Source organism: Fulvia fulva, chromosome 7, assembly GCF_020509005.1.
Source record: "Fulvia fulva chromosome 7, complete sequence".
In the NCBI taxonomy this organism is placed as follows: Eukaryota; Fungi; Ascomycota; class Dothideomycetes; order Mycosphaerellales; family Mycosphaerellaceae; genus Fulvia; species Fulvia fulva.
In genome coordinates, this window is record NC_063018.1 from 1,308,128 (window position 1) to 1,334,615 (window position 26,488).

The following is a 26,488-nucleotide window of genomic DNA, read 5'->3' on the forward strand; positions in this document are numbered from 1 at the left end:
TAGACACCGACTTTATAACCCGTAGAGAATTAAGAGACTCTACGCGGTAATACCTAGAAACCCTTTCCTCCGTCTCTTCTACGTACCCCTCTCCCTCCTATAAAAGCCGAGTCTTTAATATAATAGGGTAAATAGCCGGCGAGTCGGTAGAAAGATACTAACCTATCTAGATATAAAGACGATAGTAAGGGCATCGACTTTAGCTAGTTTATTAACCTAGTAGAACCTCCTCGAATCGACGATATCGACCGCGACGCTAGCGATTTTAAATACGACTCCGATAACTATCGAATAGTAGACGCGATAGCCTTCTAGTACGCCGTTAACCTACGACCTAACGCTATCTATCTTAAGGTCAAATCGACAGTTAATAACTACGCTTAACTAAAACTAGTCTACCGATATTATCGAGATAAACATAACGAAGTACAAATAGGGAGGGATTAAGCCCTCGAAGAAGCGGAAGATACTAAGGAGGAAGCTAAGCTCGTATAGTAAGAGTATAGCTAGGCTTAAAATAAGACAATATAAGTATAGAAAGACTATAACGCTATCCGAGAAGACTATAATATACTTTAGTAGGATCGTAACGAGTACGTAGAAGAGCGGGACTAGCGAGACGTAGACGCTAAGCTATTCTAATCAGAATTAACAAAAGCTTAGTACCGTATTAAAGAGCTTAAGGACGCTCTAAACAATCCTAAGTATATATATTAGGATAATTACGACAAGATTACCGTAGAGCTATTAGCCCGTATTACTTAGACAAATACGAGTCTAAATAAAGCGGAAGATATAGATAGATAGATAGATATTTCATTAAGCTGTTGTAGTGCCCTTTGGCCTATGCAGCTATGCTATCTTGTTTTTGTATATATAGAGGGGAAACCGTGTTGGTGAAAACCCCTCCTCCTTCCCGCCTGTCTTTTCCTCCTCGTTGTCGTCTTAAATTTCCCTTGTTAGGGGTACGCTAGTGTCATGGGCCTGCCCTGATGACTACCCTATCTGCAACCCCCCTCGCTTCCGCCTCTTGTCTATCCACTCCTCCGTCTCGCTCGCGAGGCTAAACTGCTGGAGGTATCCCTGCTGTAGTATCCACCGAGAGATTCGGCGAATGTTGCCTTTGTCCCTAATAATTGACTTGTAGTCTCTCCTTCCCGCTTGGTGCCTCCAATTTCCCCTGCCTCTCGCCCACTGCGGGCATCGTAGTAGCATATGTTCTGGGTTTTGCGATGGGTAGCCACACTGGCAGGCTGGGCTATAGATGTCTAGTGCGCGTCTTCTGAACAGGTAGGCCCTTAATCCAATGTGTTCGGACCTGATTTGGATCGCTATGCTTGCTTCGGCCCTTGTCAGGTCCCTATATAGCTGGTAATTGTGTCTCTGGAAGGCTCGGAGCGCTATCGGGCCTGTTGTCTTAGGGGGCTTCCTTTTCCAGTCCTGCTCCCATAGGCAGCTCGCTATCTGTTCCGCTAGGTTTTGGGTCTTAGCCTTGCTCCCGCCGGCCTGGCGAGTCCTACGCTCCTCCTCCTTTCGTGCTAGCCATTCGGTGCTTGTCTGTACGGCCGTAAAGGTCGTAAGGTCATCCTCTTTTTGGCTTGTCCTATATCCTGCCCCTCTCCGGTAGCGGCTTTCTATCTTATTCTTTGCCTCCTGGATCGTGGTTTGTGCTAGGTAACCTGTCGTCTTTGCCGCGTATTGAATTCTCATTCCCCGGATGTACTGGCCGATTGGTGGTATTCCTGTCTCCATTTCTACCGTGCTTGTTGACGTTGTCTTGTATGCGCCTAGTACCCTACGTAGGTTGCCTGCCTGTGTCCTGTTTAGGGGTTGCTCTATCCGTTTCGGGATCGGCTTGCCTGCGCCTCCTGTTCCCCAAATCTGTGCCCCGTACAACATAGCTGGTCTGACGATCGCCTTATACATTACTCTTGCCTTGTCGAATGTTGCTCCCCATGTAGATGCCGTAAGCCTCTTTATCGAGGCTTCATTGACTTGCGCTCGACTCTGGGCTTTCTTAATCTGTACATTCCAGCTTAGCTTCGGGTCGAGCCAGATCCCTAGTACTCGTAGCTCCGCTGATGGCTTGGTCTCGTAGCCTTGGATTCTTACCGCCGCCTTCATATTATGGTGTGTTCTCGCTTTACTGAAGTGTATAAGTTGGTACTTTTCAGGGGCGAACCGGGCACCATGCTTCTTTGCCCACTCCTCGCATTTCTTGTGCCTATCTTCAAGGAGGCGACAGTTCTCTTCTGTCGAGTCTGACCAGGCTAGGATGTTTGTATCGTCTACGAACCCCGATGCTGAGGTTTGCGGAGAGGTGAGTAGGGGGATTAGATCCGACATAAATATTAGAAACAGGATAGGGGAGAGAGTAGATCCCTGAGGTATTCCAGTCTCTGCCTTCACCGGGTCGGACGTGTACCTTCCTAGGACTAGGTATGTCGTCCGTTCCTGGAGAAAGGAGAAGACGAACGACGTTGCCCACTGGGGGATGCCTTTCTGCTGTAGGATATGTATTAGCCTTTGGTGTGAGACGTTGTCGAAGGCCCCTGCGATGTCGAGGGATAGTAAGGACGCCGCTCGGTTCCTGCCGTAGTGCCAGAGGGTCTGGATTTGCTCCGTAATTAGCTCCATTGCTGTTAGTGTCGATCGCTGGCTTCTTCCCCCCATCTGTGTTGCTGGGAGTACGTGGTTGTCCTCGGCAAGCTGCGTAAGTCTCTGGGCTACTATCTTTTCTAGGACCTTCCCTATCGTATTTAGAAGTGCTATTGGTCTGTACGACTTGGGCTGAGTATAGTCTTCCTTCTGTGGCTTGCGTAGCACTACTGTCATAGACTCTCTGTACGGCTTCGGGTGATACCCTAGCCGTAGGCACGCGGTAAATAGGTTTGCAAGGCTCGGCGCGATCTCTTCTCTACACTCTTTTAGCAGTACGTTTGGTATCCTGTCTGGGCCTGGGGCTTTTCGTCCCTTTAGCTTACTTATGACTCCTGTTACTGTGTTAGGGCTAACCGCCCAATCCATGTCCAGGGGTTCCGGGTATGTGCTCGGGTCGATGTCCGTAAGGTCTGCCTCTACTTGCGTCGAAAAGAAATGGTCGGCTAACGCTTTTGCCTTGCCCCGGGGCGTAGCCTGGGCAATCCCTTCGCGGTCTACGATTGGGGGGAAGTGAGGGGCTTGTTGCTCTTCAGGTAGTCGTGCCCATTTAGCAAGTCTCCACATCTGTTCCGGGTTTTCTGTAACGAGCCCGATCGTCGCTCTCCAGTCCTGCAGCTTATCGCGTCTTATCTGTGCCTTCTTCTCTTGTGTCGCGTGGCAGTATTGCTCCCACGTCTCTTGGGTGTGCTCCTTCGTCCACTGTCGCCTTGCCCTTCTAGCCTCCCTTACCTTCGTAGAGCATTCAGGGGTCCAGAAGGCCTTCTGCTGCGTTGAGGGCCGGAGTAACGGCGTGTATTGTTCCGCTGCTTGCCATATGACCGAGGTAATCTGTTCCGCTGCTTGATCTAGCTGAGCTGTCGTCTCGAGTTCTCTATGCTGTGGTAGGTTCGCTATTAGGAAGCCTCTTATGTCGTCCCAGCGTGCCTTCTTCCAGTTACGGCGTGGTTCGTTTGCTGGCTCCTCTATCGCCTTCACCCCTAGCGTCGTTTGGATAGGGATATGGTCTGAGGAGGCTTCTAGCGCGTAGTTCGGTCGGCATTGGACTAGTCTCTCTTCAAGTTCTCGTGATAGAAAGCATAGGTCGATCGTGCTTGCACTAGTACGGGCCTTCCACGTCTCTGTTCCCTTTGGTGTTACTAAGGCCATTCCGTAGCGTGCGGTTATGTCCAGTAGCTTCCCCCCTAGAAATGCGTGCGGGGGAGTGAATTCGAGTCCCCACTGTGGGTGGTGGAGGTTGAAGTCGCCGAGGAGTACTTGCTTCGTGTCTTGGCTTAGGGTCCGCTCTAGGTGGGCGAGGGTTCCTAGTTCCCTACTCGTCCGACCCCGCGGTGGCGGGTTGTAAACGTTATGGATCTGGATAGGGCCTTGTGTCGTGTCGATCTGGATTGATGTTATGTCTCCTAGGTTGCCCTGCTGCGGTAGTATAACCTTCCACGACTCAAGGTCTATAGTCTTGCTTACGTATATACATGTCCTCGGGTTGACGCCTCGTTGGCCCGCGATTACGGTGTGGTATCTCCGGTCATTACAAGTGGCTGGGAGTCCTACGTAGGGGTTGATCCATGGTTCCTGTACCGCAATAACGTGGTGCCGTAGCGGGTCTAGCTCTTGTAGAAAGTGGCGCTGGACCTTGTCCCTACTTTTGTTTACGTTGTACTGTACGATAGTGATGTCGTCGTATAGTATCATTCGTTATCCGTGAGGTCCATTTCCGTGCTGACCTGCTGTGTCTCCTGAGCCTGTATCTCGCTGTCCGGCTGGCCCTGGGGCCGCTGGGGCGCCCCAAAGATTCGCATTTGGCCTAGTTCGTTGGCTGCCCGGTTAAGGTGTCGAGGCCGACCGGGAGGTGGATGCGTTTGCGGTTGGGTTCCCTTGTTCGTCTCTTCTGCCCTCTTCCTTTTGCTCGGCTCGAAGCCCTTGTACACGGTAGGTCCCTCCTGTTGTCGTTGGGGGTACCTAGCTGGTGTAGAGATCCTTGCTTGTCTCGCTCGTTCTTGTGCTGCTATTCTAGCCGGGCATTGGCTTGAATACGCTGGGTGCCTTCTGCCGCAGCATGCGCACCTGCTCTCCTTTTTTGGGCATTCCCTTCCCTGGTGTGGGCCTGCGCAGTGAGGACACCTTGGGGTCTTCTCCCCGCATTTTGAGGCTATGTGACCGTACTGTTGGCATTGGAAGCATTGTAGTACCCTGTGGCTGCTCTGATGGATCTCCGTGTCCATTCTCTCGCAGTTCCAGAATAGCCCATTGTCTAATATCTGGTTAGCTTGTTCCGCTGTCTCTACCCAAATAATAAGCGATGAATGCGTCTTTTCTCGGTCTACTGTCTTGTGCAGCCATGCCGCCTTCGTTAGTCGTACTCCTGGGGAGGTGTTCTGGTTCTGTACTTGGAGGTGGGGAAGGTCTTCGACCTTGAATGTCCTAGGGACCCCGTGGGCGATGACGGTATACTGTTGGTGGGAGACTCGTGCCGACTTCGCGACTTTAGTAGTCCACTCCTTATAGGTCTCCAGCTTTCGTCTATCAGACTCTTGTGCGGTAAAGAGTCTTACTACGCCTGTTGCTTCTACCCTCGCCCCAACTACCTCCTTTTGGCCGATTCTGTCGACAATCTCCTTGCTTGTTAGGGCTGCGATTTCTTGTTTCTCCGCCGGATCAGTAATGTATAGGCGTACCGCCTTACTTTCCTTCGGAGGGGGTTGATTCTTGCCTGCTGCTACTGTTGCCCATGTAGTTGGTTTCTGGGCTGCCTTCTGTGTTACTTGTTGGATTGTCTTCGGGATTTGGTATGATAGCGCTTTTAGCGCTCCTAGTAGCTGTGCTATGGTGTTCTTATATGCCCGGGCTGGGTGTTCGTCATCCCCTAGTAAGTTCTCCGCCTCCGTATATAGGGTCGTCCACGCTGTGTTGTTTGTCGTTGGCCTCTGCTTTCTGTATAGTGGGCCTTGGCTTGTGTCCTGGGTTTTTTCTTGGTTTGTTCCCCGGTTTGACTCTTGGTGCAGAATGTTCGCAAGGCTATGGCTCTCGTTGGTTGCCATCCTTCGCTGTTGTTCGGGGTCGCGCTTCCTAATTGGGCAGTTGTCCTCCGCAACTCCGCAATTCTAGGGTCTGCCTTCAGGGGAAGGGGACCTCGGTTTTGGGGTTTTTTTTTGTATCACAATTGCGCCGCCGCCAGCGCAGGCGGGTCGCTACTGCTTGAGTAGATTGCTCGTCTTGATAAGGGCTATCGATTGAATGGTCCTCGTCCTAGTACCCGAAAGAGTCGCTTCTGCCTAGTTATATCAAGCGGAAGATATAGTAGACCGTCTTAAGATAGAAATCGAGTAGCTTAAAACCTAAGCTCGTCTCGATAAGTCTCTATACGAGCGTCCTCGTTCCTACTTAGATATACTCGAGTATTAACGACAACAAATATAGTAAATAACTATAGGCCTAGATAACTTCCTAGTAGCTAGTACCCGCCGATCGTATACCTTAGTAGGAGCTACGTACGACCGAGACCGTAACCGCGATCGCGATTAAGACTATAACGAACGCCGTGACCGTAATAGAGCTATAAGAGCTAGGTCCTACCTTAGTACTCGTACCGATAATAGTACGACCTTTAACGCTAAACCTAATAGAAGATTCTCTTACCCTAAAGTGTTCGACAATAGCGGCGAGATGTCCTACTACGACTAGAAGGACAGTTATAGAGACTCTAGCGCTATACGCTATACCCCCTAGACTCCGTACGTAGACATCTTTAACTACGTTAAGCGATATACTAGTAAGACGCCTAAGGACATTATTATCCTTACCGTCGAGTCTAACGCCTAGGCTTCCCTTAAAGATATATAGGACGAACTCGATAATAACTTCGGTATTAATCCGCGTAATAAGAAGCTTAAGGCCGGGCGCGACCTATATTAGTTACGGTAGTAGAAGAACTAGGCTTTTATAAAGTATATTATCGAATATCGCCGTCTCTTAGCTAAAGTAGAAAAGCTACTAATAACCTACGAGCTATAGGTCAGCTTGAACAAGTTCTAGATAAAGAAGATAGAGGATTACTAGCTTATAGGGTCCTTTAGCGAGTTCTACCGTATAGTAAAGGACAAAGAGGAAGCTTATAATACGGTTAAGTAGATATATAGTAGGAGCGATAAGGATAAGGATAACGCTAGTAATTACCGAGGAGGCTAAGGTTAGCTACCTCTACTAGGATAGACCCGTATACCTACCGCTATAGCTACTACGAATAACACCCTTATAGTTATACCTATACGTAATAATAAGTAACCCGAGGGTCTAGCCGTCCGTATTATCCCCCGTAAGTACGGTAACCTACCTAAGCTCGACGAGGCCCTACGTAACAAACTTCGCTAGTAAGGTCGCTACTTCCGTTACCGCGAGCTAGATTATACTAGCCGAGACCTAATATATATCCTTTATAACTTACGCGGAAGGTAGAAGGTTAGTAACGTTAATAGAGAGACACCGGTAGCTCCTAACGCTATAACTAACGTACCCGCCTTATAGATCGAAGCTCCGCCTTCGGGAAATGTCTAGCTCCTTAATATAGTCGCGTTAAAGGAGTAGTACACGAACATACTAATCACAAAAACGAACACGGATATAAGATATATATATAAGAGGAGGAGTACCTATACGTAGTAATAGCTAAGGGTAACACCTATACGCCTATATATATATAACTAACGTATAGAAAGTATATAGATAGATAGATATTTTATTAAGCTGTTATAGTGCCCTTTAGCCTATATAGCTATACTATCTTGTTTTTATATATATAGAGGGGAAACCGTATTAGTAAAAACCCCTCCTCCTTCCCGCCTATCTTTTCCCCCTAGTTATCGTCTTAGATTTTCCTTATTAGGGGTACGCTAGTGTTATAGGCCTGCCCTAATAACTACCCTATCTGTAACCCCCTTAGCTTCCGCCTCTTGTCTATCTACTCCTCCGTCTTACTAGCTAGGCTAAACGACTAGACGTATCCCTACTATAATATCTACCGAGAGATTCGGTAAATATTACCTTTGTCCCTAATAATTGACTAATAGTCTCTCCTCTCCGCTTAGTGCCTCTAATTTCCCCTACTACTCGCCTACTACGGTATCGTAGTAGTATATATTCTTAGTTTTACGATAGGTAGCTATACTAGTAGGCTAGGCTTTAGATATCTAGTACGCGTCTCCTAAATAGGTAGGCCCTTAATCTAATATATTCGGACCTGATTTGGATCGCTATACTTACTTCGGCCCTTATTAGGTCCCTATGTAGCTAGTAGTTATGTCTCTAGAAGGCTCGGAGTACTATCGGGCCTATTGTCTTAGGGGGCTTCCTTTTCTAGTCCGACTCCTATAGGTAGCTTGCTATCTATTCCGCTAGGCTTTAGGTCTTAGCCTTACTCCCGCCGGCCTAGCGAGCCCTACGCTCCTCCTCTTTTCGTACTAGCTACTCGGTGCTTGTCTGTACGGCCGTAAAGGTAGTAAGGTCATCCTCTTTTTAGCTTATCCGATGTCCGGCCCCTCTCCGGTAGCGGCTTTCTATCTTATTCTTTACCTCCTAGATCGTGGTTTATACTAGGTAATCTGTCGTCTTTACCGCGTATTGAATTCTTATTCCCCGGATATATTGGCCGATTAGTAGTGTTCCCGTCTCTATTTCTACCGTACTTATTAACGTTGTCTTATATACGCCTAGTATCCTACGTAGGTTGCCTACCTATATCCTGTTTAGGGGTTACTCTATCCGTTTCGGGATCGGCTTGCCTACGCCTCCTATTTCCTAAATCTATGCCCCGTATAATATAGCTAGTCTAACGATCGCCTTATATATTACTCTTGCCTTATCGAATATTACTCCCTATATAGACGCCGTAAGCCTCTTTATCGAGGCTTCGTTAACTTACGCTCGACTCTAGGCTTTCTTAATCTATACGTTCTAGCTTAGCTTCGGGTCGAGCTAGATCCCTAGTACTCGTAGCTCTACTAATAGCTTAGTCTCGTAGCCTTAGATTCTTACCGCCGCCTTTATATTATAGTATACTCTCGCTTTACTAAAGTGTATAAGCTAGTACTTTTTAGAGGCGAACCGGGCACTATACTTCTTTACCTACTCCTCGCCTTTCTTATATCTATCTTTAAGGAGGCGATAGTTCTCCTCTATCGAGTCTAACTAGGCTAGAATGTTTATATTGTCTATAAATCCCGATACTAAGGTTTACGGAGAGGTGAGTAGAGGAATTAGATCAGATATAAATATTAGAAATAGGATAGGGGAGAGAGTAGATCCCTAAGATATTCTAGCCTCTACCTTTACCGGGTCGGACGTATACCTCCCTAGGACTAGGTATATCGTCCGTTTATAGAGAAAGGAGTAGACAAACTTCGTTACCTACTAGGGGATACCTTTCTATTATAGGATATATATTAGCCTTTAGTATAAGACGTTATCGAAGGCCCCTACGATGTCGAGGGATAGTAAGGACGCCGCTCGGTTCCTACCGTAGTACTAGAGGGTCTGAATTTGCTCCGTAATTAGCTCTATTACTATTAGTATCGATCGCTAGCTTCTTCCCCCTATCTATGTTACTAGGAGTACGTAGTTGTTCTCGGCTAGCTAGGTAAGTCTCTAGGCTACTATCTTCTCTAGAACCTTTCCTATCGTATTTAGAAGTACGATTAGCCTATACGATTTAGGCTAAGTATAGTCCTCCTCCTATAGCTTATAGAGTACTACTATTATAGACTCTCTATACGGCCTCGGGTAATACTCTAGCCGTAAATACGTAGTAAATAGGTTTATAAGGCTCGACGCGGTCTCTTCTCTATACTCTTTTAGTATTATATTTAGTATCCTATCTAGGCTAGGGCTTTTCGTCCTTTTAGCTTACTTATAACTCCTTTTACTATATTAGAGCTAACTACCTAATCTATGTCTAGGGGTTCCGGATATATACTATAGACGACTAACTACCCTAGTAAGTAAGGGCGCGCCTAGTGACCCTAGGATAGCTTACGCGTAGGTATATATACTTATCGGTCCGCGGGCCGTGAAATATATATAGTGATCCTAAAAAAAAGATAATAAATCTGAAATTTTCAAATTCCCGTATCTTCGCCTTATAGAGAGATTCTTCGTAAATCCTAGCTTCCTACTAAGGTCGCCTCCTAACTATATATATCTTAGTAGTACCCCTATATACCCCTACTACGTAATTAACCGTTAAAGGTTAACGAGATTCGACGCGCAAATTTTAGGGTCTAAAGGGGGCCCTTAGCTCGTTAATATATCCTCCCCTATTACGAAATTGTCCCTAGTTTCACCTCCGCTACGCTAATATAAACTAAGAAACTATACCTACAAGTTATACGTAAGGAAGGCGGATCCGGCGTCTAGTTAAGTAGTTAGTCTAGAGACATTAAGGAGATCACAAGTTCATTCTATAAGGGGCTAAGGAGGCTAAGTTAAAGTCTAGTCTTCGTAGTAAGCCTACTCTTGAATCAAGTATATAGCCTAGAAATTAGTTAAGTACGCTAGAAACTAGGTACTAGAACTAGAAGCTAGTTAAATTAAGGTCAGAAACCAAAACTACTAAGTGAACTCCTTACGCCTAAGGAAAAGAAATAATAAAGTCTTATCCCTCCTTTAACCTAAATCCTAGTAAATTTGGCCATCTCCTCCGTAGTAAGGTTATAAGGCCGTACCTATAGTCTCGTCGGCTTAGATTCTAGTTCTAGAAGTATAGTAGCTCTATTAATACCTATTAGAAGTATATCGTCATCCTCTTCGTCGTTAGATTCGGACGTAGTAGGCCTATTCTCGTTCGGAAGATCGCCCTTTTCGATATTCGCGATACTAACCCTATCCTCTAGGGCTATAATGTCTTTAGCTTTAGGAAGATTAAGCTCCGGGTCCGGTCTTAACTATAGGATTAGCTTTAGGTTCTCTCGGGCTTATATACCCTTTAACCTCGTACTATTAAGCTCTTCGAGGACGTATATACTAAACCCCGAGTACACCTTAGCTATATAATACGGCCTAAGCTAGCGGTAACTAATCTTTCTAGATAGGTTATCCTTATACGGCTTGTCGAACTTGACTATAAGATCTCCGACCTAGAACCTCTAGAAGTTAACACTACGTTTAGTATCGAAGTATTCCTTACTTAGGGTACGAAGCCTTACTCTTCGTAACTATAACTCCTAAAGATTTATGTCCCGTACCTATAACTAACGCGCCCGAATAGCTAACAGCTCCTCCGTTAATCTAATAGATCCCTATTTATAGTCTGCCTATATTAGGTATTCTACCTCGATCGGGAGAATAGTACGATAGCTATATAGGACCTCCGCCGGAGTTATATCCGTAATTCTAGATACCGTAGTTCTATTAGCCTAAAGCACCGTAGTAATCTATCGTTCCTAGGACTTATAGGTGTTCTTAGTAAGCTTAGCTAAAGTAGCTAGAACAGGTCGATGTCCTACTTCTATAGTTATATTTAACTACGAATAGTAGGGTAAGATCCGGATGTACTTAATACCTATACTAAGAAGCATTCTCTCTACCTCCCCTTCGTTAATACTAGCGTTATTAAGTACAATCTTATAGTAGTATCTATACCGGCTAAATACTATCTTATATAAGAATTTAGTAATCGCCCGCGAATTTAGAGGCTTCCGTACGACCTTTACCTTAATCTACCTACTTAGAGCTTCTTAGGCGACAAGTAAGTACCCGTTTCTATATACGTAGACGGGATCGTAGTACTACCTCTCTCCTATAACCTACTAAGTCGATAAGTACATTTCTCCTACTCTCTAGTTACCTTCGCGAAAGCTATAAAGAGTATAAGTCTTTACCTAACTCGATACGTCGGAGGAGTAGCCCTCCTAGTAATACCGGCTAGTAATAAGATTATATACTAGCTCTATACTCCGGTGACTATACTTTTTATAACAGTATATTACGATCTCTTTCTAAGTATTATTATCGTCTACTACTAGCTATATCGGTACACCCCTTCGCCGCTAATAAAACAAGAGCTTGTCTCTTAAGTAGTACCGAGGACTCTTCTTAACGAGGTTTCGATACTTAGCCCGGGTAACCCCTTCCGGTCGTATTCGATATACTAGAATATAAGCTATAAGCTCGGAATTGTTACTATACTAGGGTTCGAGGAGTCGTTCACGCTCTAGAATAACGGGGAAAGTGTTAACTAGCTCGGCGTAACGGAAGAATTTGTCGTTAATTATCTTATTAATATTATCGTTAGGTTCCGTAAGCTCCTTAGCTATAGGTAGTTTACGAGACAGTATATCCGGTCCGGAGTGCTTCTTCCTATCGACATGCCTTACTTTAAAGGTGAATAGCCGGATCTAAGTAACCTACCTTACTATTATAGAGTTTAGAATATCGGATACTAGCCGATTTAACTACTATACTAGCGTTTTAGTATTAACTTCGAGGATAAAGTCTACTCCTACGAGGTAGCGCTACACCTTCTTAAGGCCCTTTAGTACTCCGAGGCACTCCCGCTTTCCTATATCGTACTTAGCCTCGTTTACGTTCTAGGTACCGCTCTTATACCTTACTAGGTGTCTTTATCGAGTATTATCTAGTAATTCCTACGATATTATACAACCCTACCTAATGCTACTCACGTTAATAGAAACAAAGATCCTACTAGCTCCTAGGGTATAGGAGATAGTTACTAACGCTAGTGTTATTACTAAGAATCTTACTAGGTTCTCTTTCGAGAACTACTTACTCTTAGTCTAGACAAACTCGACGTCCTTCCTTAAAAGCTTATATATTAGCTAAGCGACGATCACGAACTAGGGAACCTAAATCCGGAAGTAAATATAGATCCTAATATAAACTCGAACGTCCTTTACGTACTTTAGGGTTAGCTAGTTTAAGATCTTAGCTACTACCTTAGGATCTAGATAGCGGCCGCTCGGGCTAGTAATATAGCCTACGATCTTTAGGGTCTTATAAAGCTACTACGATTTCTCCCCTACGACTACCGCTCCGGCCCTCTCTAGGTCCGTAAGAACAAGATTAAGGGATATAATATGTTCTACGACCTATCGTCGAAGGCTAGGCTCTACCTTAGCGTTACTATAGTCCTTAGTAGGACCTTTTACGCCGATATTATTAAGAAATAGTTTTGCTCGGTAAAAAATATAGTCTATTAACACCTTAGTTACTGCCCGTACGAACCGAGTAACTAAGTTCGTCGTACCCTATAGTAACGTTATATACCGTATAAGCCTAAGAGGCGTTATAAAGGCCGTCAAATCTCGGCTACTTTCGTTAAGCGTAATCTAGTCGTACCCCGAAAACAAGTCTACTAAAGAGGCTACTCTATATCTAGTAAAGTCTTCCGAGAACCCGTCTATATCTAGGGGAATGTTCGTAGCCCTTATCGTCACCTCGTTTAAGAGTATAGCGGAGTTAATCAACCTATATAGTATAGCTTCGCTATTTAGTGTCGCGATCCGAGCGTGCACATGGGCAACATCCCATCATCAAAACTTGAGGCCACGTACGCTAAGAATCAGGTGACTGATTAGTCACCTGCAGCCTCTTCAAGAGCAACACTTGTCCATTCTAGATAGACACATGCAATACACAACCTGCTTTTGAAACACCCTATATGAGCCCGTACAATAACTTCCCACACTTCTAACGTGATAGTTATGAGCCCGGTTAGCGCTCACTAACATTCGCTGCGACAAGGAAGCCCCAAAGCAGAGTTTGCATCGTCACAGCACTACTGCTACAACCAGTGCAGTAGTATCCCCTAGGCCTAGTGAACCCGCGTGGAACTTTCACCAGCCTACAACCCATTTTGCAGTTATGGCCACTACCGAGACGCCGGTGACTACCGGTGCCCTACCTCAGGGTACCGTGGTTCTGAAGAGCCATGACCAATGGGACAAGTTTGACCGTCAGCTAGAGCTCTACGCAGAGTCTTTGAATGTCTGGAAGTATGTGGATCCTCACCAACTGAGTAACGAGCCAACAGAGCCTACTCACTTGACGTTTGAGGAAATCCAACAAGCGTACACGGCAGGAGACGCTACATCAAGAGATCTCATCAAGCTACGACAAACAGACGCAGACCGAAGGCAACGGATGTACGACATCTTTGCTGCTGCGCGATCAAAGCTCATTACCTACCTCATCCGTACGACGACAGAGCTAGGGCAAGAGCTAATGCACGGCCAGAACACCCTCAGAGCGAAATACCAGGCTCTCAAGGATCAGTATGGTCCAGACGATATGCTGCGTAAGCGGCAGCTCACGCTTGAGCTGTCTAGGCTTCAGAAGGCTAGCGCACGCAGAATCGATGACTGGTGCTCAGACTGGTTAGTTTTGCAGACCAAGATGCTTAAGTGCAACCACGCCGAGTACGACGACCTTAGTAGACACTTCCTACTTGCTATTCAGCAGAAGCAGGCTCCAGCCTACGGTGCTTCTCTATACAACGAGTGGAAGCGTGACAAAATGTCACTACAAAAGCTTACTGAGCGTTACCTCGAATGGATACGCGACACCGCACCAGCAACAACCAACGGTCGATCAGTCTTCGCAACCTTCTCCGGAGAAACCTCAGCAGAAGCAGAGGATGAAACAGCACCCACAGGTGCTGGTCAAAAGGAGGGTGACCGTGGCAGCAGCCGTGGTGACAACCGTGGCAACAGCCGCGGTGACAAGGGTCGTGGCAGCAGCCGCGGCGACAAGAACAAAGACAAGGACAACAACAGGCCAAGCGGCTGCTGGAACATCACCGGCGAGCCCAAGGACACCTGTCACAAGGGCCTGTTCTCATGCGATGTGATCAACCCCGACAAGCGCCCAGCAAAGGATCAGCGCTCAGAGCAGTGGAAGAAGTACTGGAAAAACTTCATCAACTACTGCTTGAGCGACGACGGCGAGCGTCTGCTTGGCGTGTTGAATCGCAACAATCGCAAGGACCAGGAACGTGACAAGGCTATTGCTGATGCGAAGAAGGCATCACCAAGCGATAAGGGCTTTGTTGGCCTTACTGTTCTTTCTAGCTCAATTAGCAAGTTGAGCGTCAACTTCAGGGATTGCTGGGTGTATGATAACTGTTCAGACACTCATGTGATCAATCATCATGACCAGGAGGGTGTAGAGTTCATTGCAGAGCGCCTCACCACCTCAGAAATCCAGGCTGGAACAACCACCTTTCCAATTGCAGCGTTAGGGCGTGTTCATATGTCAATTGGGGGCCATTCATTCACCTTGCTGGATGTGGCTTACTGCCCAGGCTTTCATGTGAACGTCATCTCTCACACACGCATGGAAAGAGCCGGACTCTGGTGGCACGGACGCAGCAATTCAATGTGGCACAACGACACTAAATTGATGGACCTACACCGCCCTACTGGTACAATCCCTTTCTTCAAGGTGGTCACACCACCTAAGTCACCCATCATTTACCAATGGCCTACAAAAGAGGGCCTAGTACTGCCGAAGGTCACTGAAAAGATGCGCAACGCGCACTTCATCAGCACTATTGGCAGGGGTGCAAACATCGGCGATGAACCTGCCAACAGCGCAGCATCTCCAAATGCTCAAGAGGATGGTGATCGCACCGTTCTCGCAGTCATGAACAGCACTGGGGGCACTCAAGGTGCAGCTACGTCCAGCAGGACCCCCATCAAACACCGAAAGCTCTCTGGCCGCCAGTGGCATCAAATCTTTGGTCACATTGGCGCTGAACGCATCAAGCAGTTGCCGCTCAGAGTTGAGGGGGTGATCATTAACGATGGTCCAAGCGCACCCCTCACTGCACATTGCAGAGCATGTGGGCTTAGCAAAGCTCACAAGGTGCACAATCGGTCTCAGCCCATCAGGGTGATGACCCCATACGGCCACATGGCCATGGACTTGGCAGAATTCAGTGTCGCCTACAACGGTGACAGGTACCTCGTCCACTTCTACGATCTGGATACCCATGGACACTTCCAGTTCACCATCAAGAACAGGGATCAGCAATCGGTGTTGGCTTGCTTCAACAGCCTGCTGAGCTTCATCAACTTCATTGGTCGCAGGTTCGTATGCTTCTACAGCGACAACGAGCCCGCCATTGGGAAGGTATTTCGCTCAGTCATCAACAACAACAAGATTGAATGGCACGCAACCGCGGAATACGCGCCTGCGCAGGACCCAGCAGAAAGAGCTGGAGCTCTGATCATCACCATGAGCAGAACCATTCGCATCCACGCACGATTGCCGGAAAAGCTTTGGCCAGAATGCACTGCAGCAGCGGTGTACATCCTCTGGCGATCCCCTATCCAGTCAAAGGGCTGGAAGACCCCATTCGAATTGGCAACAGGACGAATTCCGAACGTGGGTCACATGGTGGTGTATGGCTCCCTTGCATACGTGTTCATCCATGGACCAGATCAGCCTGGCAAGAGCGAGAAACTCCAAGAGAGAGCGCTCATAGGCTACCTTGTGGGATACGACTCCACTAACATCTACCGCGTATGGGACCCATCAAAAGATAGGGTTATGCGAGTCAAGGACGTCCTCTTCGATGAGACCACGTTCTATGACCCATCACGCCTGACAGCAGGGTACACGACCCCTGTCGAGAACATCGCAACAGCGGAACCGGCTGAAGAGCCTGAACAATACTACGACCTGTATGTCGCTCATCACGAGCAAGACACAGCACAGGCCGAGGGGGTGGAAGAACAGGCTCAGCAGCCGCACACCCAACAACCTCGAGACGCCCACCAAAAGCTCCTTGGGCAAGAACCACACTGGCCGCAACACCGCGAGTCAGCAACGTATAACCAAAAAGACCGGCAAATCGAGCACGTAACAGATCACGTGACTCAAGACAACACACAGCAGTCAGCACCCAACACCACTGACTACTACGACACCCTGCAGCAGCAGATAATGGATGCCCTCACCGCAGAAGACCGTGAGGAGATCATGGGCAACACGGACCCTGATCGCGAGCCATATCCATTCACATTCACACCACCAGAAGACGCGTTAACACACAACGCGTCCAACACACCACTCTTCCCCCTAGAGCCAGAGCTCTACACACCAGAGGAGTCCAACTATGCAGTCACAGAGAATGGAAAGCGCCTACGAACGGCCTACTTCCACCATGCACTGCACCAGATCATGGTCGCTAATGTAATCATCGGCCAGATGTCCGGCATACGACCCAGAACACGCGCCTATCGCGACAAGAGCGATCGAAGCCCTACACGAAGAGGCAACAGCCCTCTAAGGCGTGTCAACACCACTACCTCTATGCACCGCGATGACCTTCCGCCCGAACCTTCTAACTACCGAGCCGCTATGAAACACCGCTTCTCCCAACAGTGGATCGAAGCTATGGCCAAGGAGTTTGCCAAAGCCCTGGCAACAGGCACATTCAGATGGGCAACAAAGGAAGAGAAGGATCAGGATGCTCAGCAAGAGGAGGGACTTCAGCCACTACTGCCGCTCAAGTGGGTGTACAAATACAAACTGGACGAGCACGGCATGCTGAAGAGCTTCAAGGCTAGGCTATGCGCAAGAGGCGATTTGCAAGGAACACACTTAGACACATACGCCGCCACACTGCCAGCAAGCATGTTCCGCCTCTGCTGTGCTATGGCCGCGAGCTTCGACCTAGAAGCCGAACAATTCGATGTTGTCAACGCCTTCCTGAACTCGGACCTGCCATACACCATGTATCTGCAACCACCTCCTGGAATCGACAGGCCATCCCATGGACACGCCCTCAAGCTGGTCAAGGCCCTCTACGGTCTGAAGGAGTCCCCTTTATTGTGGTACAACTCCCTAACCGAGACGCTGGCCTCCCTTGGACTAGTACCCCTGTCGGACTCCGAATGCATCTACCATGACAACAAGGTTATGTTCTTCTTTTACGTTGACGACCTGGTTATGCTCTACCACCGCAAGCACAAGGCCCATGCTGCCAACATCAAGCAGCGGCTGCTTGCCAAGTACGAGATGCACGAGCTCGGTGATCTCTCCTGGTTCCTAGGAATCAAGGTTACGCGCGACAGAAACAAGCGCTTGCTGTGGCTCTCTCAAGAAGACTACATTGAGAAGCTAGCCGCCAAATTCAGCATATCCACGAATGCACGCAAAACGACAGTGCCAGTAGATCAACACCTTGATTGGACCGTTCCAGAGGGTCATCAACCCACCTCTATCGCCATCCTTGCGTACCAACAACGTATAGGATCCCTCAACTTCGCCGCCACACACACGCGGCCTGACATCGCCTTTTCCTTGTCCATGCTATCGCAGTATCTGACCAAGCCAACTGAGACACACCTCAAGCTTGCAGATCAGTGCTTGCGCTATCTCCTGGAGACCAAGAACCTCTGCCTTGTATATGGCGCCAGCAAACACATCACTGGCCTTCACAGCCAACCAGAGCACCTCGGTAGCAACCACGAGTTCTTTGGAGCATCGGACGCGTCCTACGGCATGAATAATGACAGGACCAGCTCAAATGGCTGGGTCTTCATGCTGTTCGGTGGACCAGTGGATTATAAGGCATCTAAACAAATCACTGTCACCAAGTCCTCAACAGAGGCTGAGCTACTCGGGCTTTCGCAAGCCGCCTCAGAGCTCATACAGTGGGAACGAGTCTTCGCTGAGATACACCTTCAGTTCAATCAGCGCACCCACTTGTACTGCGACAACACGCAGACCATCCGCCTTGTCAACCAACAAGGGCAAAAGCTTGACACGAAGCTACGCCACGTTGACATCCACCACCACTGGCTCCGACAGCGAGACCAGCGCGGAGACATTGAGATCAAGTATCTCAGCACCAACGACATGCCTGCAGACGGGCTGACCAAGCTGCTTCCACCACAGAAGCACAAGCACTTCGTCAAGCTGCTCAATATGGCTGAGGAAGGCGTGGACCCACGCACCTCAGTGCCCTCTGCAGCCGCATCAGGAGGTAACGGGCCAACAGACGCCTGAGAAGCCCGCAGCAGCGGCCTCACCTCATCTCGAAACGAACACCGAACGGCTTCATCTTTACGGACACCTCTCTGGAAGCGCCAGCAGGCGCAAAACACGGCCACCAGCAGCCACCAATGCTGTAGACGACAACGAAGCCAGGGCAAAGCATCCACCATTCACCGGTGCGGCCCTGGCACCATCATCAACAGGTGTTTCTCGGACTCCCATTGGCTAACAGCGCAAGGGCGAGAAACACCCCTGTCACCAGCAGCAGCGCGTCCAATCAGAAAGCGAGAAACGCCTCCAACTTGCTGCTAGCTACAACACTACCACCTTGTCACCACAAATATATGTTTAAGCATACGATAAGACTAAGGCTACCCCTGGATTGAACTCAGGACCTCTGATGTTTGCCGGTGGGTGAGATGATTGCACACTCAAGTGAAAGTCCGTGCAACGGGACCATCACCTGAGCCATCTCACCGGCAACAGTCACACATTCTATGCTTTATTATATAGGTAACAATGGCAGCAGTGAAAGTGAGGAATGAGGGAAGGGGTACAAAGCTCACCTCACTTCACTTGAAACAGCTGACTTACCCTCACTGCAGCAGCAGCAACACCGAGGGCCTGACGTCACTGCCATAGATAGGGGGGGTAGTTATGACAGGGTGCACGCGATCACATGGGAATCAGCTCATTCACTCCAGCGCACGAGCTGAGGGGGTGTGTCGCGATCCGAGCGTGCACATGGGCAACATCCCATCATCAAAACTTGAGGCCACGTACGCTAAGAATCAGGTGACTGATTAGTCACCTGCAGCCTCTTCAAGAGCAACACTTGTCCATTCTAGATAGACACATGCAATACACAACCTGCTTTTGAAACACCCTATATGAGCCCGTACAATAACTTCCCACACTTCTAACGTGATATTTAGCTCGACCTTCTTCGCTACTAAGAACTAAGTATTCGTATAAGCACCTCGACTATACTTAAGAATTCTGTTCTTAATTCGAGCGCGGATTATCTATTCTATAATTACTCGTAAGCTTAGGTATAACCGAATGTTCCGCGCCTACTACGGTTTGTACGTAATCGTTATAATCTTCTAAGGAGGTATAATATTATGTCTAATCTACCGTATATAGATAAAATCCTACGCTAGGACACCTTCTCGGTTAAAGAGTATTTTATTAAATATCTATCTTTCCTTAGCCGAGAGAGCGATACTAACCTTAGTACTAGCGAGCCTTTTAGGTATAATCCTCGAGCCGCGCTCGATACTAGAGAACTTTTTAATAAGATACCTCCTATTATACGGGCCTTGCCCTACTAGTATTAGAGATTCCTAGTAAAGGGCCTTCCGCTTCTAATCTATATTACTATCTACTTTCGACTAAGGCCTCTCGTAAACGCTCGTATTAATAGGTCTTTTCTTATTAGCTTTTTACTTATATATAGTAAATATATACGGCATCCTAATACCGGGTCTATATAACCCTACGTCTCGTTTCTAAGCCTACCTATTAATCTAGCCCGGTTTTAGGATCTCCGTACACTAGTCGCCCTATACGGAGTATATATTTGTAATGACCTGCTCTCCTAGAGCGGTAGTAGTCACCTTAGCGCTTAAGTATTAGCGGTTCCCGAGTAGCTCTAGCAATTTCTTTAAATACGGGCTAAGGTCGATAACATTTTCTCTTTGTTATAATACGGGGCCGCGGTAGTTCTTAAAGTAGTCGAAGATAGTCGTGTCTATAGGCTTAGGGTTTAGCTTCGTTATGCCTTCTTATCGATGTCGATACGCCGTATTATTAGAATACTCCGCCCCTAATATATTTGCTAAGGTCTCCCTAACTAGACTCGAAAAGCGGACTTGTTTTAAAACCGGACTTCTGATACTTATAGCGGGTTAACTACCGTAAATCAACCCGCGTTCGCTTTTTTCGAGGACTATAGAAGTTCTTAAAGAGTTTTGTACTTATTAGTACCTATAATAGCCGTAAATATTATACTTTTACCTTTCCTACTAGCGATTGTTCCTTCCTATAATCTATCGTCGTAGTTACGGCCTATTAGTCGTACCTTCCTATACTAAGGGCGGCTAAGGATCGTAGGCGAATCTAGATTAGCGGAGACAAACATATCGATCTAGTAGTATATACTAAGTACCTAAGTGTTAAGCTTTGAAATTACCCCCTTAAACTTCGCTCTTCTACCCGCTCCTCGAGAGGACAAGTAGGCGCTAGGTACGATAGGTAAGCTAAACTTATATACTATCCTCGGGCTAATAATATTGACTTTAGATCCCTCGTTAAGTAAGGCTCGAGTCTAACCTTTACTAGTCCTAAGCTCGGTAACTAACTAAAGGCTAGGTACTATTACAAAATCGTCTAGTATACTAGAGAGACCGATCTTTTTAATGTTCTCGTATAACTCGGCGGTAGGGATAGTATCCTTACTATATAACATCGTTAAGAACATATCTATAAAGCGAGCTTAATAATTATCCCGAAAGACTTCTTCGTTAGCCTCTTCTTCCTCGTCTTTATAGGTAGCGACATGACTCGTACGGACTTTAGTCCCTTCTTAGCTACGTCTTTATAGGTAGCGACATAACTCGTACGGACTTTAGTCCCTTCTTAGCTAGCTAACTTACGGACGGTAGTAAGCTTAGACTATAGATCAGGGGTATTTACTACTCTCCTAAACAAGGTAGTCTTAAACTAGCGACTATACCGAAACTAGTCCCGGGTATTAACGTTTAGAAACGTAGTCTAAAGGATTTGATTAATCTAATAGGTCACTCCCTCCTCCTTAGTAACGGGCCTACCTCTAGTACTGTACTATCGGACGTAGTTATTAATCCTTATCGTCTTTATATTCTATAGCCGTTTACGCTATACGAATAGGGCATTAATAGGCTCTACCGGCTATTCCGAGGGCGTAGGCCTTAACTTAGCTCGAGGCTTAGGCGTCCTTCTTCTAAGAGTCTCCCCTAACGCTACCGTTAACTAGCTTCTACTAGCCCTAGAACCGGCGTCTCTAATTATCTCTACCTCCTACTAACCGAGTTCTTCCTACCGGATCTCCTCTTTGAGTTCTTATCGTATAGCTTTAGCGGCCTCGGCTCGTACTCTTAATGCCTATATACTAGACCTAGTTCGAGGATTCGGGTTCTTTATAATTCCTACTAGAGCTTTACCTCGAGATTTATTACTCTAGATTAGGTAGGTCTTAACCTTAACCTCGTCGTAGTTTATAATCCTACTCCCTTATAGAGCCGGTTCTTCTTCCCTAAACTAGATCTAGTAACTACTAGCGGCCGTCGGTTACTACCTAGATCTAGTATCTTAAGGGCCGTATTCTATAAGGTGTCGGTTATTAGGTAGAGGTTTAGAGTAGTTAGGAAGCTTTACGCTTAAGACACTAGTATAATCTCGACCTATCTATTGTTTCCGAAGCGTAGGGATTTTTATGTCCTTATTAAATAGAATCGGGCTATAGTGTCCCTTAAGCTACGGAAGTATATAAAGGAGCTTAGGCTTACTATAGTCCCGTCGGAAGTTAAACTTAGGGGGATTTAGATCGGTCTTCTTTCCTAGGTACTACTAGTTGTTCGTCGCTAAAAAGACATACCCTTATAAGATAAGGAATAGTATCGCGGGGCACCTATTGCCTAATGTTCCGTACTACTATAGTTATAATAGCACCTATTAAGCGCTTTAGACTACTCGCAGTTCTATAACTACGGGCGCTATATTAAGTAAACCTACGGTTTAGGCACGCAATCGGGGTTCTCTAGTTATATAGACCTTTAATTTTCACTAGGGTTAAAGGATCTAACCTCCGCTACGCGACCTCGTTAGTAAGCTCGAATACTTATTTCTACTATTTTCTAAATAAGGTCATTATCGATAGTAGCGGAAATAGCTGTTTTATTAAGTACATTAATCTTAGGGATTAAGCGCGGCATCTACTTTATAACTGACCGATAAAGCTACGGTAAGTAGAAAGTCCGTATATACGGCCTTCTATCCTTCTTTACTATTAGCGATACTTGTCGCCTCGTCTAGTATCTTTTAAAAGCGCCGAAACTTCTTAGGCTACTTCGGATAGAGTCTATATTTCTTATAAACTGCCTTAGTAACTAACTCTAGGAGCCCCTAAAGTAGAAGACGGCTACGGGAGCTATTATCGAGGTCTTCGGGATCAATTAGGTTACTAGAGGCTACGAAGAGACGGATAAACTCCTTTACATCCTATTCCTTAGGGCTTTTCCCTTACTCGGCCCGGACTATCTCTTCTAGATATTCTCGACTTCCTAATATCGAATAGGCATCGAATCTCGAAAATTTAGCTAAGAAGGATCTCCTAAAGGTACTCCGCCTTACTTACTATCCCTCTAACCTTATTACTAAACGTCGGATAGTAGTCTCGTAGTTACGCTCGAAACGACCCTAGAAGTTGTCTTTTTTAATTAATAGCCTTAGTAGATACTAGTCTATAAGATCATTAAACCTCTCCTAGAATTTAGTAGCGTTCCTACTATTAAAGAGGGGGGTTTCCGGACTCCCTAGAGTAGGGAAGCGAGGTCCTACATTTTCTATAGTAATAGTAAGACGGCCAAACAAGGCTACTATCGCATCCGGACTATAGGGCATTCCTAACGTTATAGTGCCCTTATTTAAGTCATCCTCTTCTTAGTCATTTCGTCGTACTCTTTCCTTACCCTTATTAGAGCTTAAAGCCTCCGGGGTGTTGTCTTCGTCGCTATCTAAGTCTTCTATCCCTTCTAGGATTATAGCCTCCCTTTAAGGCCTATATACCTTCGTTAGACTTTCTAGTAACTCTTAGCCAGCTCTAATACTAGTAAACGACTCGAACCTCGATAAAGATATAACTAAAACTTATAACCTTGTTCGTAACCGTAACCTTACTCGTAACGTTATACTTGCTTTGCTTAATATTAAGAACCTTGACCTTAGGTGCCTTAATACCTTAAGATTTCGACTTCGAGTCGACCTTGACCTTGATTTTACTAAAATGTACTAATAATACTACCGGGTATATACTTAAGCCCCCCCCCTTATTAACTACTAAAATATAGATAACTAACCACCCTAGTAAGTAAGGGCGCGCCTAGCGACCCTAGGATAGCTTACGCGTAGGTATATTTACTTGTCGGTCCGCGGGCCGTAAAATCTATATAGTGATCCTAAAAAAGATAATAAATCTCAAATTTTCAGATTCCCGTATCTTTGCCTTATAGAGAGATTCTTCGTAAATCCTGCCTTCCTACTAAGGTCGCCTCCTAACTATATATATCTTAGTAGTACCCCTATATACCCCCGCTACGTAATCTACCGTTAAAGGTTAACGAGATTCGACGCGTAAATTTTAGGGTCTAAAGGAGCCCTTAGCTCGTTAATAATATTAGTAATCCTTTTTCTAAGAGAAACTAGGTGTGTCTATACAGATCTAATAGTAAACTCTTTACTTATCTCAAAGGTCACAAATTGCTTTATAAGCTTATATATATAGGTCGGTAGCACCTAGCTATACCTATTCTAGAGATATACCTACTTCTTAGTAGCTCTTCTAGATTTATATAAGCCCTTAAGCTCAAATTCATCTTCTTCCGTAATCCTACTAAGGATACTAAAGTTATATACTACATTTTGTTTGTCTATATTAGCGTATTAAGGATCTCTTTAGCTATAGCCTCTTCTTAGAGTTTTAGAGTCTTGCCTTTAATATTATTAAAAGACACTTCTATTAGGTTATTAATTGTAAAGAATGCTACTTAGCTTTCTATCTTATATCTCTAAAGGTTAAACTATCTCTTCTAATTGTCCCTCCTAAGAATTAGGACTTTACCTCCCTTCTACTCTATCTTATCTTAGTATAAATCAATAATAGATTAGATATAATAAAACAAGGTGTGTATGTTCTAAAGTAGTAGCTTAGATCCTACTAAGGCTTCTAGTATAGAATAGGAAAGTTCGTAGGTATAGATACTAAGGCCTACTTAGTAAAGTAAAGAAGAAGCGGTATAAGGTCTCGGGGCTAGGACATAGGGCTATCTCTCCTAGTAGAGCTTTAAATGACTCACTTGAAGTCCTTCTTAATAGTATCTCGATATATTTCTACCTATAGAGTATCTTTAAGATATTAGCTTCAAGTAAGCCGTATAGAGTCCTTGTCTAGGTTACCTATTACTTAGTATTAAACTAAGCTCCTTAATAGGATAGACGGGGTAGACTTCTAATTCCTAGATGTTTTCTACTAGAATAGTAAGGGATATAAGTAACCTATACTAATATAGGTTGCTCTTATTCCTATATAAACCCGAGCTTATAACCTATTAAATAGGTACGGATTGATAGTAGCGGAGTAGAGTAAGAGATCAATCTTCAACTAACTAATAGTACGAGTATATAGCAATATATTAGGAACTAATGTGTTAATTGTGTTAGATATCTAAGCTAAAGGGGAGAGAAGGTATCTCCCTATAAGCTAAGTTATCGTAGATACTTTAGGCTACTAGATCACTTCCTAATTATTAACTCCCTTTAAGATACTATATCTTAATAGCTAATACCCTATACCTGAACTTACCGTAGTTCTTCCTATTCTTAGGGTTACTAAAGAAGGTATCTATACTCTCCTTACTAGCGATAGACAATTCGGCACATAGGTTACGACTCTAGCCGGACAGACTATATAGATAGCGCTTCTTGTTAAGGTTACCGTATTTAGCGTTAGTCGGCTCTATACCCTATCCTTATTTACCTTATTCTTTAAGTATTTAGGTACTACTTTCTAAACCTTATTAGTAGCGTACTTCTAAGTAGAAGGCTTAAATCTACCGCTAATACTATCGTATTATCCGTTAGCGCGACTAAAGAGTAGTAACTTATAGAGGGCTACTATTATCTCTAGAAATAACTTATAAGTTACCGTATTCCCCTTAGATATAACGGAGCCTATATTACTACTACTCCTTCTACCGGCCCTATTTACTACTCTTTTATTACTACTACTATCGTCTAACTCCGGGGCCTTAGTCTACGTCCGCTATAAAGAGGGTATCGCTAGAGGCCGAGATATATCGCGTAGGCTATCGACCGGTAAGCTAGCTAGCGAGGATAGCTATATAAGCTCTCTATTACTACGAGGGCTACTACTATATAGTAAGTCGTAGTACTACTACTAAGGGGATAGCTAATTAAAGTCTAGGCCGCTAAGCTATAATAGCTAAGTATCTATTAATAGCTTATCCGGATCTATAAAGACGATATCGCCGTATACGGTACTAGTAGTAGGAGGCTACGATAGTAGCCTATTTACTTCTATAGTATTAACAATAGTAAGATAGTAAGTAATAATACCTTTAGTAAGAATATAATAGTAGTAGAGGTATAGCTAAGCCCTTAGTACAACATTAAGGTAGAGCTACGATTGAATATACCTTAATATTATAAGTAAGAATAATCTTTAACTATATATAATATAAAGGTAGACCCTATAACGCTAAGAATAGTAGTATTAAGATACTATATAAAGATAAAATATCGACGATTAAACGGGACCCTACTTAGAAAGTCTAGCTTAACTAGTATATAGTAAGCGAGGTTAAGTTAGTAGCGGCCTATACGTATAACCTTTATATAACCTCTCTTTTACTCTTCTACTCTTTCGCTATTTTACTCGAGTACTTCTATCGGCTAGAATTAAACGCTACTTAAATATACTTTATAGCTTAAATAGGTTTAGCTTGCTTTAAATCGAGATAGTAGACTTTAATATCGAGTAAAA